The sequence below is a fragment of the Sciurus carolinensis genome, unplaced genomic scaffold (genome assembly GCF_902686445.1).
Source record: "Sciurus carolinensis unplaced genomic scaffold, mSciCar1.2, whole genome shotgun sequence".
NCBI classification, from domain to species: Eukaryota; Metazoa; Chordata; class Mammalia; order Rodentia; family Sciuridae; genus Sciurus; species Sciurus carolinensis.
The window spans coordinates 298,352-315,580 of record NW_025920253.1 but is presented as its reverse complement, the minus strand read 5'-3'; the positions used below and the strand labels follow the sequence as shown (position 1 = coordinate 315,580).

The following is a 17,229-nucleotide window of genomic DNA, read 5'->3' as shown; positions in this document are numbered from 1 at the left end:
TTCTGACACCTTTATTAATAACATCCTGGTGTTTGTTGCAGTATGTATATTTGCTGGTTTTCCTCTTTCTGGGATCATTTTTTCTTACATTCATTATGTGTCCTCTGCCTTGAGAATGCCCTCATCAGAAGGAAAGCATAAAGGTTTTTCCACCTGTGGTTCTCATCTGTCTGTTGTCTTCTTGTTTTATGGGACCAGTTTTGGGGTGTACATTAACTCTGCAGTGACTGACTCCCCCAGGAATACTGAAGTGGCTTCAGTGATGTACTCTGTCATCACACAGATGCTGAACCCCTTTATCTACATCCTGAGGAACAGGGACATGAAGGAGGGCTTGAGGAAGCTCATTGGTAGGATAGCATTTCCTCCATGAAGTGTTCTTTGCTTTGGATTTTTAGAGAAAGTCGAAGTGATAGATTTCCTATTGAGCAAGAATGCATAATTTTTCTATCACTACATTCTTCTAAATAATAACTCATTGAGTAGGTGTATTTTAGCTTTGACTTGAAACCTGACTTTGCTTTATGTCTATCTCTGTAATTTAAAAAAAATTAAGTACTTATTTATTTTTAAATTTTTTACAGACTGCATTTTGATTTGTTGTACACAAATGGGGTACATCTTTTTGTTTCTATGGTTATACACAATGTAGATTCATACCATTTGTGTAATCATGAATTTTATTTGTTCTAATTAGTTATATAAGACTGTGGAATGCATTTTTACATTTTGATAGATCATACAAAATTGGAGTATAATCTCACATTTTTCTGATTATACATATTATAGAATCACATCAGTCATGCAGTCATATACATTCATGAGGCAATACTGTCTCTTTCACTCTACTATCATTCCTTCTCCTATACCCCTTCCTCTCCCTGTCGCTCCTTTATACCTAATATAAAGTCTATTTCAAGTAGTAATAGCTTTTACCTTACTCCATTTTATTATCTATAATGTGGCATAATTTCATAATATCAGTGGTTTAAGATGGTGGTGAGATATTTCAAACTCAGCAGGGAAGTTGTTTTCAGTCTAATAAGGAAAAGAAACTCTCACATTTATCCGCTGAAGCAATAGAGTTAACTTTTATATCAAGGATTTCTGAATAGAGACAGAAACAGAAACAGAGAGCAGGGCTTCATTCACCCTCTTGAGTTCACCCAGGACTGGTTCTCCTTGAGTTTACCCAGTGATAGTAACAAATTCAGTGTCATGTCTGGACATGATGTCAGAGGCATAAAACTGAGATTCCTTCCTCTTCATGTGCTGCCATTTTATATTTCCACGTATCAACTAGACTACATTGCTCTGGAGGAGTGGATAGTGGCCCTCCACATAAACCCAAATCTGGTCCCACTCACATTTGCTTATTTAATATGATAAGTGGGTGAATAACACCAGTATGATGAAGGATGAAAGTGATTTTCAGAACTGGAAATTTTCCTGTAATGTCTTAATGGACCCTAAATATAAACTCATGTTTCCTTATAAAACAGACAAAGGGGAGAAGACACAGAGACAAGTGTGAGGCACTGTAACCCTAGAGATGCACAGTGTACTGATTGCCAGTGTCTGATTATTTCCTCTGCAACACTGAGATTTTCATTGGATTACATGGTTTTGTTTTATTATATAGTCTATGTATTGCCGTTTGTTTTTGTATGTATATAGAGTTATATCCAAAAATGTATATCCATAGGGTACATGTCTTCTTTTTGACTTGATTTCATTTGTGACTCTAAAGATATCTATTGAAGGGAGGAAGAACCTAGTACAGAAGGAATCATGTCCATATGTGAATGGTCTTGTGATGGATGTGAGCAGAAAGAGGGGAGGGACATGATGACATATTCATGGTATCTCAGAATGAGAGATCGACCACACCAAGTTAGGAAAAGTAAGGAATTGAGGTGTCTCCCGCCTCCAATAACTAACCCAATGACTATCTTTCATTGCAATCATTTCACTCTCAACAAGTGATTTACCTGAAAAGAAACTGGATTCAGTATTTGAATTCCCTCAATCTTTATACCTGTGGATGTGTCCATGCATACTTTTTCATTCTGTCTTTGAAATCTTCTCTTCTTCTTCTTCCAACCTCAGCAGTAGTCTAGACACTTGTCTTGGGACAGTGTGTCTTTATCATCCTAAAATTCAGCTCAGTGTGCAAAAACACAAGTTTACGATTTTTCTTAATGTTTTTCAAATCCCTGCATTTTATATTCTTTCTCTCCTGTGATTTGGAAAGAAATTGTGTGCTACATATCATAAGAAATAATGATTCATTCTGATGGGATAATTGAAAGTAATGTGCTAAATAGATGGAGTTGGAGAATATCATGCTAAGTGAAATAAGCCAAACCCAAAAAACTAAAAGCAAAATGTTTTCTCTAATATGTGGATGCTAACTCACAATAAGGAGTGTGGGCTAGGGAAAAATAGAGTTACTTTACATAAGGTAGAGGGGAGTGAAGGGAGAGGAAGAAGTATGGGGATAGAAAAGATAGTAGAGTGAAATAGATCTTTTTACCTCATGTACATATATGACTGTATGACTGATATGATCCTACAATATGTACCATCAGAAAAATGAGAAATTATACTCCTCTTATATATGATCTATCAAAATGCACAAATGTATTGTACTGTCACACATAACTAATTAGAACAAATAAAAATAAATAAAAGTTAAATAAAATTAGAAATCAATGGCTCATGAAAATAGAAGTCATAACACTACTATATTGAGGACACTGCTCTAGGCCTATTTTGATGCTTCTACATGCTCTAAACTAACGATGTGTTCAGAGACCTGAGACCTTGAAAGCTGAGGCACATCTTTGATGCTCTGTTCAGGAAGATATCAGGATACCAGTGATGGATTCTTACTGACTTCAGTGTGGATAATCCAGTAGTATCATGTGAGGCCACCTCACATGATGGCAAAGAGTCAACTCCAAAGTATGATATCACGATGTCAAATTTCAGGAATTTCTTTTTAGAAAATCAAATATAATGAAAGTATATGATTTTCTGATAAACAGATGGAACTAGGTAATGTCATACTGAGTAATATAAATCAGACTCTGAAAATCAAGGGTCTCATGTTTTCTCTCATATGTAGATGTTAGGGAAAGAAAGGGGGGATAAAAGGATTTCATGAAATTGTAAGAGTGCTCAATAGGGTAGAAGAAGGAATGGAGAGGGTTGGAGGAGAGGATGGCTTGGGAAGGCACTGGGAATGAAATCTACTAGTTTTGATCTTTCCATGTATCTATGTACACAATGAACCCCATTTTCACATAGAATTTTAAGCACTAATGAAAATAACAACAAGAATAGCAGTGATATCCCTAAGTAGAGCAAATGGATCAGGGAGAATGAGGAGGGAGGGAGAGGGAACAAGACTGACCCAATTGTGTTACATGCGCCTACTAATCCCATCAGATATAACACAATGAAAAAGGTTTAAAAAAAGAAAAGCATACAATAAACTTATTCTCTTCTTGCTTTACAGCAGAAATTCTTAAGAAAATCTCTACATTGACTGCCTCCAGATCATCTCCACTCATGTTTTTCTGAGGTCCAGCCAATGAGGCTGTAGCAACATTTGTAATCTGCAGGTTTATGGTTGCCCCTTACCATTCACTGGTCAGATCTCCACCCCTGTTCACTCCATCGACTTCTGCTGCTCAACAATGTGGACATTGTCACAGATCCATCTACCCAGAGGACAAGTGAACATGGTTAGACTCTTGTAGGATTTTCTGACACTCTGATGGGCTCCAGGCCCACAGTCCTTGGTCTAGGCTCTGTTTAACTCTCAAGTTCATCCATATTTCTGAGATAAAGAAGCTCTAGCTCTGTCCTTATCAATATGTCTTCTCCTGGGTATTTAGTCCTCATCACCAGGAAAGAGAAACTCCTTTCTTCTTTATGGGTATAAATCCAGAGTTCCTTGGCTCCTACCCATTCAACATGCTTTCTCTGAGTTCTTTGATAGTATCTGGAAAACTTTAATTAATTTTTTTTTACATTAACTGTTATCTTTGTGTGGTCCATGGGAAGATTGGCCATTTATTAGCTCAGTGATATCTGCACATTTTATCAATGATTAACATGCTATAAAATTTAGTGAGGTTAAAATGATGAAGAAGCATACCACCTTCCCCAAAATCTCAAATAATAACCTTGAAAATTACAAATGCATGCAGAATGGGTGAACATGGGGTAAAATGTTTTGAGAACACATGAAGATATTGAGGACTTAAAGTAAAAGGTTTTAAAACAAACACTTCTGTGGAGCACCACCTCTGTTCAGAAAATGATGGTTAAATTCTGAACACATACGCTGAGCTCATGGACATCAGACCTGTCCTGCCTTTTGGTGATTTGGTGCTAAGTTATCACCTCTCTTTATTACACCTGAGGAAACATAATTTCAACTCACAGTCTCTTTTTGTGAAGAAACCTATGGAAACTATTGTGATAAAATTGAAGGATATATTTTCATATTCTGAACAAGATGTCATGGTCCTGTCTTTCTTTGGCAATCAGTGGTCATCATAGAAAATCAATTGAACTCCTCTGTGCTAAGTGCAAAGAAAAAAATTAAGGTCTAGTCAACATCCACTGTAGTTAAGACTATGCATATTTGCATTTTTATAATAGTTAGCTAAGATTTTTCTCTTTTATTGGTTCTTTTATTTACTTTTATTGTTGTTTATCTTTTATTTTATTTTTTTTTGTGGTTTGTAATAATAACTTGGAAAGCAAGGCTTATACACATGAACCAGTAAGAGAATAAAATAAAACAGAACAAAATCAATTGCCAAAATTTGTATGTAGACGCTAAGTACTGTAAGAGGTCAACATTTGAAATCTTTTATTATTTTGTTTTTGTTTTTTTACATAATGCATTTTGATTCATTGTACACAGATGGGGTACAACTTTCCAGTTCTATGTTTTGCATGCTGTAATTCATACCATTTGTGTAATCCTACATGTACATAGGGTAATGATGTCTGTCTCTTTCCACCATCTTTCATACCCCGCCCCTCCTCCCTCTCATTTCCCTCTACGTAATCTGAAGTTCCTCCATTCTTCTCTCACCCCCACCCCACCCCCTTTAGTGGTTCTTTTTCATTAAACAGAGCATGGAACTCATTTTGGCATAATTATGAAGATGTGGGATAGAATTTGCTCCAATACAGTCTCCATCATTTCCCTAATCCCTCCCCTTGTTCTCCTGCCCTGTTTCCTTCCCTCTACTCAACCTATCTATCTGTTACTTACTTTCAGTTTTAAAATTTTTTTTAGTTAGTGTTTTGTGAATTACATGGTGATGAGACTCACTGCAGTATATTTGTGGATGTAGGTGGGAATGTCAGGTCAGATTCATTTCACTATGTAGTTAACATTTAAAAGGACACTATTTACACTCACAGATATGAGACATATTCTCATACCTCAAATAGGAACCAGGATTCAAGATGTATTTAAGTGGATAAAAGTGTCTTAGTTTTGAACTTGAAGGGGACACTGGGATTTCTTATCAAGATGGAGGCATGACATGTGCAAGTTCTGGGAAGTGGAGAGGAGTAGGAATAGTGGGGAGTGCTGAAGGGCAGACAACTGGCCTCCAGGGTCAGGAAATCAGTGATCCTGAACTCCCCACCTCCGCAGTCTTGGTCTTTAAGGACTTGCTCTCCTGGGATGAGAGTGATGGTGAAAAAGCTGCTCTAATGAGGACCTTTGGATATTGAGACCCCAGGGAAATAGCATCAGAATTCAGCATCTGACCTCACTCCACAGCCCTGCCCTGCTCAGGAAGCAACACCTGAGTCCCTCTCAGACATGACCTCCCGGACCAGTATCCCCTTTATCTCTTTAGTCTGTCTGCACTTCCCGAAGGAGATTTTCCATCTTCAGTATTCAGATAAGATGTGAAGTATCATTCCTCTTGAAGTCAGAAGGGAAACACAAAGCCCCTGAGTTAATGCGCTAGAAATGAGGGAGGATGTGTTTTGAGAATTTCATCTTGGGGAGGCAGAGAGAAAGCATGAGCCTATGATGATGAGAAACAAGCCTTGTGCCCTGCATATCAACTGACTGTCACCCCCTGACACATTCTTTTATGCACTCACCTGAAGTCATACTGTGCAGTGGGATATGTCCCCTTACCTTCAGAGCAGAAATCTTCCCTTTCTCAAAAGTGATGACTATTAAAAAGTACTTTGATATTTCCTCACATTCTTATGTTGGTGTTGGGTGTATTAGTTGGCATGAATGCCATAACCAAATACCACAAACTGGTGACTTAGAAACAGAATTGAATATCTCAGAGATCTAGATGCTAATGTGCAGAGATAAATGTGGCTACAGAAGTGGTGTTCAAACATATTCCCATATTGTACTGCTTATGCTGACCTATGTATTTTCTCCACTTCATTTGCAACAGGTTTATCAACATCATGGAAGCTACAAATGAGACAGCTGTTTCAGAATTCCTTCTCCTGGGACTCACGAATGACAGAGCACTGCAGCCCCTCATCTTCAGCCTCTTCGTGTCTGTGTACCTGGTCACCATTCTGGGGAACCTGATCATCATCCTGGCCATTCAGCTCAGATTCCCACCTCCACACACCCAACCTGTCCTTCACTGACATCTGTTTAAGCACAAGCACGATACCAAAGATGCTGGTGAACATCCTAACACAGAGTCAGAGCATCACCTACACAGACTGCCTCATGCAGGTCTGCTTTGTCTTGGTTTTAGGTGTCTTGGAAAATTGTCTACTTGCAGTGATGGCCTATAACCGCTATATAGCCATCTGCCATCCACTCAGGTACATATTCATCATGAATCCCTGCCTGTGTGAACTGCTGAAATTGTTTTCATTGTTGGTTAGCATTGTAGATCGCCTGCTGCACAGTCTGATGGTGTTGTGTCTGTCCTTCTGCACAACCTGGAGATCCCCCACTTCTTCTGTGAACTTGCCCAGATTATCAAACTGTCCTGTTATGATACCCTCATTGACAACATCTAGATATATGTTGCAGTCTGCATATTTGCTGGTGTTCCTCTCTCTGGGATCATTTTATCTTATGTTCACATCGTGTCCTCTGTCTTGAGAATGCCCTCATCAGAAGTAAAGCATAAAGCCTTTTCCACCTGTGGGTCTCACCTGTCTGTTGTCTCCTTGTTCTATGGGACTGGATTTGTAGTGCACATTAGCTCTTCAGTGACTGACTCCCCCAGAAATTATGCTGTGGCTTCAGTGATGTACACTGTGGTCCCTCCATTGCTAAACCCCCTTATCTACAACCTGAGGAACAAGGACTTGAAGGAGGCCTTGAGAAAAATCCTTGGAAGGACAGTTTCTCAATGATGACATGGGATCTTTTGTGTAAGTCAAGTGTTCCTGCTTATCTGGAATCCCTGACTCTTTTGTCACTACATTCTTCTAAAATGTTGAGATCACACAAGGACCAATTGCATTTTAAGTTGGTTTAACCTTACTTTTTATTTGATCTAGCTCTGTGATATTTGACTTAGGTTTTCCATTATCCAACACAATTTCTTTGTTCAGGTTTCACAGAAGTGGAGCCCAAAATAAGGGTTCTAGTAGTAGTAAATTTCTTTGTATTGCACCCTCAGAAGTTGGCACATTAGTTAAGGAGAACAGGTAAAGAATAGACAGAAGACAAATGTGGTCATACCTGCAGAACAGCCACCTCTAAAGCACCTGACCTGGGTCATCATTGTGGCCTTCCACTGGTGATACTACTGTGAGACTGAGGGGTGTAAATTCATAACCCAGGAAGCAATTCCTTATATCAGTCACTAGTATTCATATCTGTTTGAGGTAAAAGAGCATCAACATATGTATTGCATTTTCTGTGAAACTCACAGAATTAAATGATAGCAGTGTTTTTAGATGACTGTGATGTAGTTGAACATATTAAATGAAGATGACTTCTATGCTAATAAGAAAATAATCCTATGCTTCTGATAGCTCTAACAATAAAGAGAGTGACCTTCCATTCTTAGATCTTCAAAGTATGGGAATGAACTGGGACAGAGTGTAGAGCTTCATTCAGTTGCCCACAAAGAGGCCTCATCCTAACACAGTTCTCATTCCCATCCCCAGACCATAATGGCATGTGCAATGTCATATCTGGACATAATGCCAGAGGTGAAAATCTAAGACCCTGCTACTGGGTGGCTTAACTAGTAAGTCGTGGATCATGGATCAGCCACATTGTACATCTGAGGTGGGCTGAATGGTGGTCCTTGAAGTATCTCCAGATCCCATCCTGCTAACTTGCTATTCACTTATGGGATAAATGGTGATTGTTACTTGTTTGGAAGAAGGGGATTTGCAGAGCAGGAGCATTTACCTGATTCAGTGGACAGGCTGTAAATATAATCCTGTCTTTCCTCATAACAGAAGCAGAGGAGACACAGTAAACGGGGCACTGTGACCACAGGTGGAGTTGGGCAGATGGAACCCCACTTGATGCCATTGTGTGATCACCTCTGCCCCATAGAGCGGTCTTTTTCTTAGATGCTGATGAATTATTTTAAATCAATTCTTTAGATATCCCACTTATTAAATATGTGTACTAATATTGAAGTGCAGGTTTAATTAGTGAAAATGATGAGTTCTTGTTAGTGTGATTTTGCTTCAGAAGCAATCATGATCTTGGGTGTAGCAGTTCTCTCTCTGCTTTCAGTGATCTGTAGTTACATGTTATATGTGATGACATTAAAATGTGGGACATTTCTGGCATTGATGAAATTCTGGTAGCTATTATTTTTTTCTCTTACAATAAAGCTACTTTAACAGTCACTCTATATCCTCTGAAGTAGTTAAAAGTCAATTTTGTCCTTGAGATAAAATTATGGCTATAAAAGAGGAGATTTTCACCTTGGGTTAGTTCCAAAAAGTTTTAATTGGTTAAAACTTTTTGCCCTACTTTTAGATATTCCTGGTGTTCCATATCTTTCCTGAAGTGGTCCTTTACCCTAATAATCTAGTAGGTCCAAAATAGCATTCAATCAACTTACATTTTTTCTTATTATGTGTTCGAGAGCTATTCTATACATTATGGTCTATTTATTTTCCTTTCTTGTGAGATACATGATATTTCCATTCTTCGGCTTATCATTTTTAATATCTTATTCAAAATAGTCCTTTATGTAATATCACACAGAATTATATATTATATATATATATTATTAGAAAGTATATATAGTATACATTGCCTATGTATGAATGGCAAATGGATTGCTTAGTTGTGATTTAGTATTTGTAGATAACTACCCATGCTTAGGTTTAACAGGGTTTTAATTTGTCAATAAAACCCCTTTGCTTCTGCTCACTAGGGATTGCTCTTTTTTTTTTTATTGCAAACACATGGGATACATGTTGTTTCTCTATTTGTACAAGAAGTCAAGGCATACCACTTATGTAATCATAAATTTACATAGGGTAATGTTGTTTGATTCATTCTGTTATTTTTTCCCTTCCCCCTTTTCCCTCTATACAGTCCTTCCTCCATTCTTACCACCCTCCTTATCCCTAACCCTAAAACTAACCCTAACCCTATAGCTAACCACTCACACCCCCCATTATATGTCCTCATCTGTTTATGAGCGAGATCATTTGTCCTTCAGTTTTTTGAGATTGGCTTATCTCACTTAGAATGATATTCTCCAATTTCATCCATTTGCCTGCAAATGCCATAATTTTATCATTCTTCATGGTGGAGTAATATTCCATTGTATATATATGCCACAGTTATTTTATCCATTCATTAACTGAAGGGCATCTAGGTTGGTTCCAAAATCTGGCTATGGTGAACTGAACAGCAATGAACATTGATGTGGCTATATCTCTGTAGTATGCTCATTTTAAGTCCTTTAGGTATAGGCCAAGTAGTGGGATAGCTGGGTCAAATGGTGATTCCATTCCAAGCTTAAAGGCCAAAATTAAGAATTATTGGGATTGAGGAAGGCTTAGAGAAACAAACCAAAGGAATGAACAATCAATTCAATGAAATAATATCAGAATATTTCCCAAATTTAAAGAATAAAATGGAAAACCAAATACAAGAGGCTTATAGGATTCCAAATATACAAAATTACAACAGACCCACACCAAGGCACATTATTATGAAAATACCTAACATACAAATAAAGACAGAATTTTAAAGGCCGCGAGAGAAAATAATCAAATTACATTCAGGGGGAAACCAATAAAAACATCAGCAGATTTTTCAATCCAGACCCTAAAAGCTAGAAGGACATCGAACAACATTTACCAAGCCCTGAAGGAAAACGGATGCCAACCAAGAATCTTATACCCAGCAAAACTTACTTTCAGATTTGACGACGAGATAAGATCCTTCCTTGATAAACAAAAGCTAAAGGAATTTACAAAAAGAAAGCCGCATTGCACAACATTCTCAGCAAAATATTCCATGAGGAAGAGATGAAAAACAACTATGCAAATCAGCAATGGAAGGAACTAGCCTAAACGAATAGCCAAATAAAGGAGAAACCAAATCATGTCAAAAAAAATTTAGTCAAATGACTAGGACTACAAATCATATCACAATAATAACCCTGAATGTTAATGGCCTGAACTCATCAATCAAAAGACATAGACTGGCAGATTGGATTAAAAAGAACGATCCAAAAATATGCTGCCTGAAAGAGACTCATCTCATAGAAAGAGATACCCATAGACTAAGGTGAAAGGATGGGAAAAAAACATGCTATGCACACGGACACAACAAAAACCTGGAGTATCCATCCTCATTTCAGATAATGTGAACTTCAACCCAAAACTAGTCAGAAGGGATAAAGACGGAAACTACATACTGCTTAAGGGAAGCATAAATCAGCAAGACATAACAATCATAAATATCTATGCCCCGAATATTGGCTCATCCATGTATGTCAAACAAATCCTTCTCAATTCCAGAAAGCAAATAGACCAAAACACAATAATACTAGGCGATTTTAACACACCTCTCTCACCACTGAATAGATCTTTCAACAAATATTGAATGAAGAAAACATAGATCTCAATAACACAATAAACAATTTAGACTTAACTGACATACATAGAATATACCATCCAACAAAGAACAAATACACTTTCTGCTCAGCAACACATGGATCCTTCTCTAAAATAGACCATAGTTTATGCCACAAAGCTACTGTGAGCAAATACAAGAAGACAGAGATACTACCTTGTACTCTGTCAGATCATAATGGATTGAAATGAGAAATAAATGACAGAATAAAAAACAAACTACTACAATACCTGGAGATTAAATAGTACACTATTATATAATGAATGTATAACAGAAAACATCAGGAGGGACATAAAAATTTCGTAAAAGTAAACGAGAACAAAGACATATCACATCAAAATCTCTGGGACACTATGAAAGCAGTACTTAGAGGAAGATTTATTTCATGCGGCGCTTTCAACAAAAGAAGTAGAAATCAACAAATAAATGACTTAACACTACAGCTCAAAGACCTAGAAAAAGAAGAGCAGACCAACACCAAAAGTAGTAGGAGACAGGAAATCATTAAAATCAGAACCAAAATCAACAAAATTGAAAGAAAAGAAACAATTGGAAAAATTAAATAAATAAATAGTTGTTTCTTTGGAAAAATAAAAAAAATTGATAAACCCTTAGCCACACTAACAAAGAGAAAGAGGGAGAAAATTCAAATTACTGAAATTTGGAATGAACAAGGAAATATCACAACAGACACGAGTGAAATACAAAACATAATTAGAAGCTATTTTGAAAATCTATACTCCAACCAAACAGAAAGCCTCGAACATCAACAAGTTTCTAGAGACATATGAATTACTTAAACTGAACGAGGAGGACATACACAACTTAAATGAATCAATTTCAAGTAATGAAATAGAAGAGGTCATCAAAAGCCTACCAACAAAGAAAAGTCCAGGACCAGATGGATTCTCAGTCGAGTTGTACAAAACCTTTAAAGAAGAGCTCTTTCCAATACTCCTCAAAGTATTCCATGAAATAGAAGAGGACGGAACCCTCCCAAACTCGTTCTCTGAAGCCAATATCACCCTGATACCTAAACCAGACAGAGACATCAAGGAAAGATAATTTCAGTCCTATATCCTTAATGAACATCAACACAACAATTTAAAAACAAAATTTTAGCAAATCGCATGCAAAAATATATTAGAAAGATAGTGCACCACGATCAAGTGGGTTTTATCCCAAGGATGCAAGGTTGGTTCAACATCCAGAAATCAATAAATATCATTCACCATATCAACAGACTTAAAGTCAAGAATCACATGATTATTTCAATAGATGCAGAAAAAGCATTCGATAAAATACTGCATCCCTTCATGCTCAAAACACTAGAAAAAATTGTGGTAGTGGGAACATTCCCAAACATTGTAAAGGCCATCTACACTAAGCCCATGGACAAAATCATTCTAAATGGTGAGAAACTAAATACATTCCCCCTAAAAACTGGAACAAGGCAGGGATGCCCTCTTTCACCACTTCTATTCAACATCGTCTTGATACTCTAGCAAGAGCAATTAGACAAACCAAAAAACTTAAAGGGATACGAATTGGAAAAGAAGAACTCAAACTATCCCTGTTTGCTGATGGCATGATTATATATTTAGCGGAACCTGTAAATTCCAACAGAAAACTTTTAGAACTCATAAGTGAATTCAGTAAAGTAGCAGGTTACACAATCAATGCTCATAAATCCAAAACATTTTTATATATAAGTGATGAATCTTCAGAAAGAGAAATTAGGAAAAATACTCCATTCACAATAGCATCAAAAAAAATACTTGGGAATCAATCTCACAAAAAGGAGAAAGACCTCTACAATGAGAACTACAGAACAGTAAAGAAAGAAATTAAAGAAAACCTTAGAAGATGGAACGATCTCCCATGTTCTTGGGTAGGCAGAATTAATATTGTCAAAATGGCCATACTACCTAAAGTGCTATACAGATTCAATGCAATTCCAACTAAAATCCCAATGATGTACCTTACAAAAATTAAGCAAACAAATATGAAATTCATCTAGAAGAATAAAGAACCCAGAATAGCTAAAGCAATCCTCAGTAGAAAGAGCGAAGCAGGAGGTATTGCAATACCAGATCTTCAACTCTATTACAAAGCAATAGTAACAAAATTGGCATGGTATTGGTACCAAAATAGAAAGGTAGATCAATGGTACAGAATACAGGACATGGACACAAATCCAAATAAATAAAATTTTCACATACTAGATGAAGGTGCCAAAAATATGCAATGGAGAAAAGATAGTCTCTTCAACAAATGGTGCTGGGCAAACTGGAAATACATATGCAACAGAATGAAATTAAAACCCTATCTGTCAGCCTGCACAAAACTCAACTCAAAATGGATCAAGGATCTCGGAATCAGATCAGAGACCCTGCATCTTATAGAAGAAAAAGTAGGTCCAAATCTTGATCAGAGTTCCTTAACAGGACTCCCATAGCACAAGAAATAAAAGCAAGAATCAACAACTGGGATAGATTCAAACTAAAAAGTTTTCTCTCAGCAAAGGAAACTATCAGTAATGTGAAGAGAGAGCCTATAGAGCAGGAGAATATCTTTGCCACTCATACTTCAGATATAGCGCTAATTTCCAGAATCTATAAAGAACTCAAAAAACTCTACACCTAGAATACAAATAATCCAGTCAACAAATGGGCTAAGGAAATGAACAGACACTTCGCAGAAGAAGATGTACAAGCAATCAAGAGATATATGAAAAAATGTTCAACATCTCTAGTAATAAGAGAAATGCAAATCAAAACTACCCTAAGATTTCATTTCACCCCAATTGAAATGGTGATTATCAAGAATACAAGCAACAATAGGTGTTGGCGAGGAAGTGGGGAAAAAGGTACACTCATACATTGCTGGTGGGGTTGCAAATTAGTGCAGCCACTTTGGAAAGCAGTATGGAGATTCTCCAGATAGTTTGGAATGGAACCACCATTTGACCCAGCTATCCCACTCCTTGGCCTATACCCAAAGGACTTAAAATCAACATACTACAGAGATACAGCCACATGAATGTTCATTGCTGCTTAGTTCAAAATAGCCAGATTGTGGAACCAACCTAGATGTTCTTCAATTGATGAATGGATAAAGAAACTGTGGCATATATATACAATGGAATATTACTCCACCATGAAGAATGATAAAATTATGGCATTTGGAGGCAAATGGATGAAATTGGAGAATATCATTCTATGTGAGATAAGTCAATCTCAAAAAACTAAGGGACGAATGATCTCGCTGATAAGCGGATGAGGACATATAAGCGGGGGTGGGAGGGTTTAGCATTAGGGTTAGGGTTACTTTTAGGAATAGGGACAAGGAGGGTGTTAAGAATGGAGGAAGGAATGAATATATAAAGGGAAAAGAGGGGTGGAAGGGGTCTAGGAGAAGGGAAAAAAATAACAGAATGAATCAAACATCATTGCCCTATGTAAATTTATGATTACACAAGTGGTTATGCCTTGACTCCATGTACAAATAGAGAAACAACATGTATACCATTTGTTTACAATAATAAGAAAAACAAAAAAACATAAAAACATTTTTTATTAGTTTTAATTAACTACACTTGACATTATAATGCATTTTGATGCATCCTATACAGCTTTTGATTTACAAACATGAAGGTGACTTTCACCAGTTCAACTGCTTTTATTATCGTTTATAAATTTCTCCAAATGCGGTGATTTAGGAGGTGGTATTACGGAGGTAATTAGGTTAATATGAGGTCTTGTGTATAGAGCTACATGATGGGATTAACATCTGTGTAAGGAAAAGATCCCAAGGCCTCCTCTCTTTGCCAAGAGAAGAGAAATTTATGTGAAAACCATAAAGATGGTGGACTCTTGCTAGTGTTTTAGCACGTCAGATTTGTACTTTGCAAAACTCAGAAGTCTGAGACCCAGACTTAGAACATCTATTGTTCAACCTACCCGGCCTCTGGTGTTTTGTTATAGCAGCCCCCAGTGGCTGAGAATCACATGAGTAGAGACAAAAGCAAAATGTCAGTCTTGAGGCAACCTGATATGCTATTGGGTTTCTAGTGTCAATGGGCAGATTTATTTTCCTAGCAGCTACTTAATTATTTGTTCAACCATTCATTCAGTCCATCAAATGTTAAGGACCGTGATGGGAGCCATGCTGTATTCTAGATTCTGATTTAACAGTGCCCACACTGAAACAAGGCCTTATGCCAGGGGATATCCCTCCAGGAGGAAAGAAATTGGCAGTACAACTGTGATGTGTGTGGTGGACCCTCAGGTGTCACCAGGATCTCCTCTCTGGAAGATAAATTATCACCTAGCTGGCAGGAGTGCTGGTGGCAGACAGCACTTGGCTGTAAGCTCTTCCTGGGACTGTATCATGAGGGGGAGACACCATGCTCAGGTTATGACCTTTCTCAAGGTTACAACCCAAAACTGATCAAAGCACAGATTTGGTCCACTGCATGAACCTGGAGACCAGTCTGAAGGTGCATCTCTTATAAAACTCGGCTGTCCATTTGTGGGTGACCCCATTCATCTACTTGTCTGCATCTATACCAATATCACGCTGCTTTAATTAGTGTAGATTCATGATTCAGGTGCCATGAATTCTGACTTTTTCAACTTTGGGGAGCTGTACTCCCCAAATGATGGGCAGTGTGTATACTCTCTTGATTGTTCTATGAAATTTCCATTGTTTTCAGTCTCATGCTCACAGAGGACTGTTTTGTTGCTTGTGGAAACTTATGACCCTTCATCTCACCAGATTCCCCATTAACTTGTGCAACTATGTTTTACATCTAACATCTCCTCCAAGAAGTAAAAATATTCCTCCACAGAAAAAGAAGTTTCCTCATGAAGACATATTGATAAGTTCAGAGGACAGCCTGTGGGCACCTGGATGCATTCTAGACACCTGCTTTATCTAGGACAGCAGTCACCAAACACATTGACCTATTAATTACTTTCTTCAGGGCCTCCTTCATGCCCCTGCTCCTCAGGATGTAGGTAAAGGGGTTCAACATCATCAGAACCACAGAGTACATCACTGAAGCCTCTGCAGTCTTCCTGGGTGAGTCTGTAACTGCAGAAGAAATGTACACCCCAAGTTCAGGTAAAAAGCAAGAGGGCAGACTCACAGGTGAATAACGTTTAGGTTTTCTGCCAGCCAAGGAGTTTTCAAGAGAGAACAGACAATTCAAGAACAAGAGAAAATAATCCCACAGAAAGAACTACCATCCATGTTGGCAGCCATAAAATGAACCACAATGTGATTGATCAAGGTGTCAGTGAGCTTAGTCACTGGAGCAAGTTCACAGAGGAAGTGGGGAACTCAAGGTCTGGGCAGAGGGACAGCTGCAGCACCACCAGAGTGTGCCATCCACAAGGGTATTGGACAGGGAGAACAGAACAAGCAGGATGCCGAGGCAGGGCTCATGATGACGCTGAACCTCAGGGGTGACAAGTGACCACAGAGTAGTCACAGGCCATCACTGCAAGGAGACAAATTTCTAAACCAATAGTGATTGAAACCTTCCAACAAAACTACAAAAATAAAGTCATGAAGTCTAACTTATGTTCAGGGAAGTTCTTTCCCAGATATTGTAGGTGGTTGATTTAAAAAAAACTGACAGAGAAGTAAAGTGAAGAACATGTGCTCTCAAAAGCACACATGACAATAGCAACAATCTATTGATGCTCAGGGGACCCAGGCTTACCTGATAGCACTAGCAGCAGGTGTCCTTACAGGAATCTCCCTGCAGAACACGGCCTAATTCTGGGAGACACAGGAGTCGCCAGTGGCCATATGAGCACAGATCATTTGGGGCCATGCTAAGACTATGCTCTCCAAAACCCAGCCCCAGAACTTGCCTTGTAAATGAGGAAGATTCTTCCACAGAGGTTGCTCAATGACAGAAACTTCTGAAGAGCTGCAGGAAGGGACAGGATAGTGTGTGTGTGTAGAACACCTGAGAATTATTACCATAGTTTCATAGAAATGTTGGCTTTGAGATGTCTGTTAGGTATCCACAGGGCTGTCAGGTGGGCAGTTGGCTATGCACTTTGTGAAGTCAAGGAAGACATTGTTTTGAGAGACAA

At 38.0% G+C, this 17,229-nt stretch overlaps 1 pseudogene; it reads left to right on the top strand.

Moving 5' to 3' along the window:
- Window positions 1-6,703: 6,703 nt before the first annotated feature.
- LOC124975332 (putative gustatory receptor clone PTE03) overlaps window positions 6,704-17,229 on the top strand; it is a 34,502-nt pseudogene continuing 23,976 nt past the window's right edge.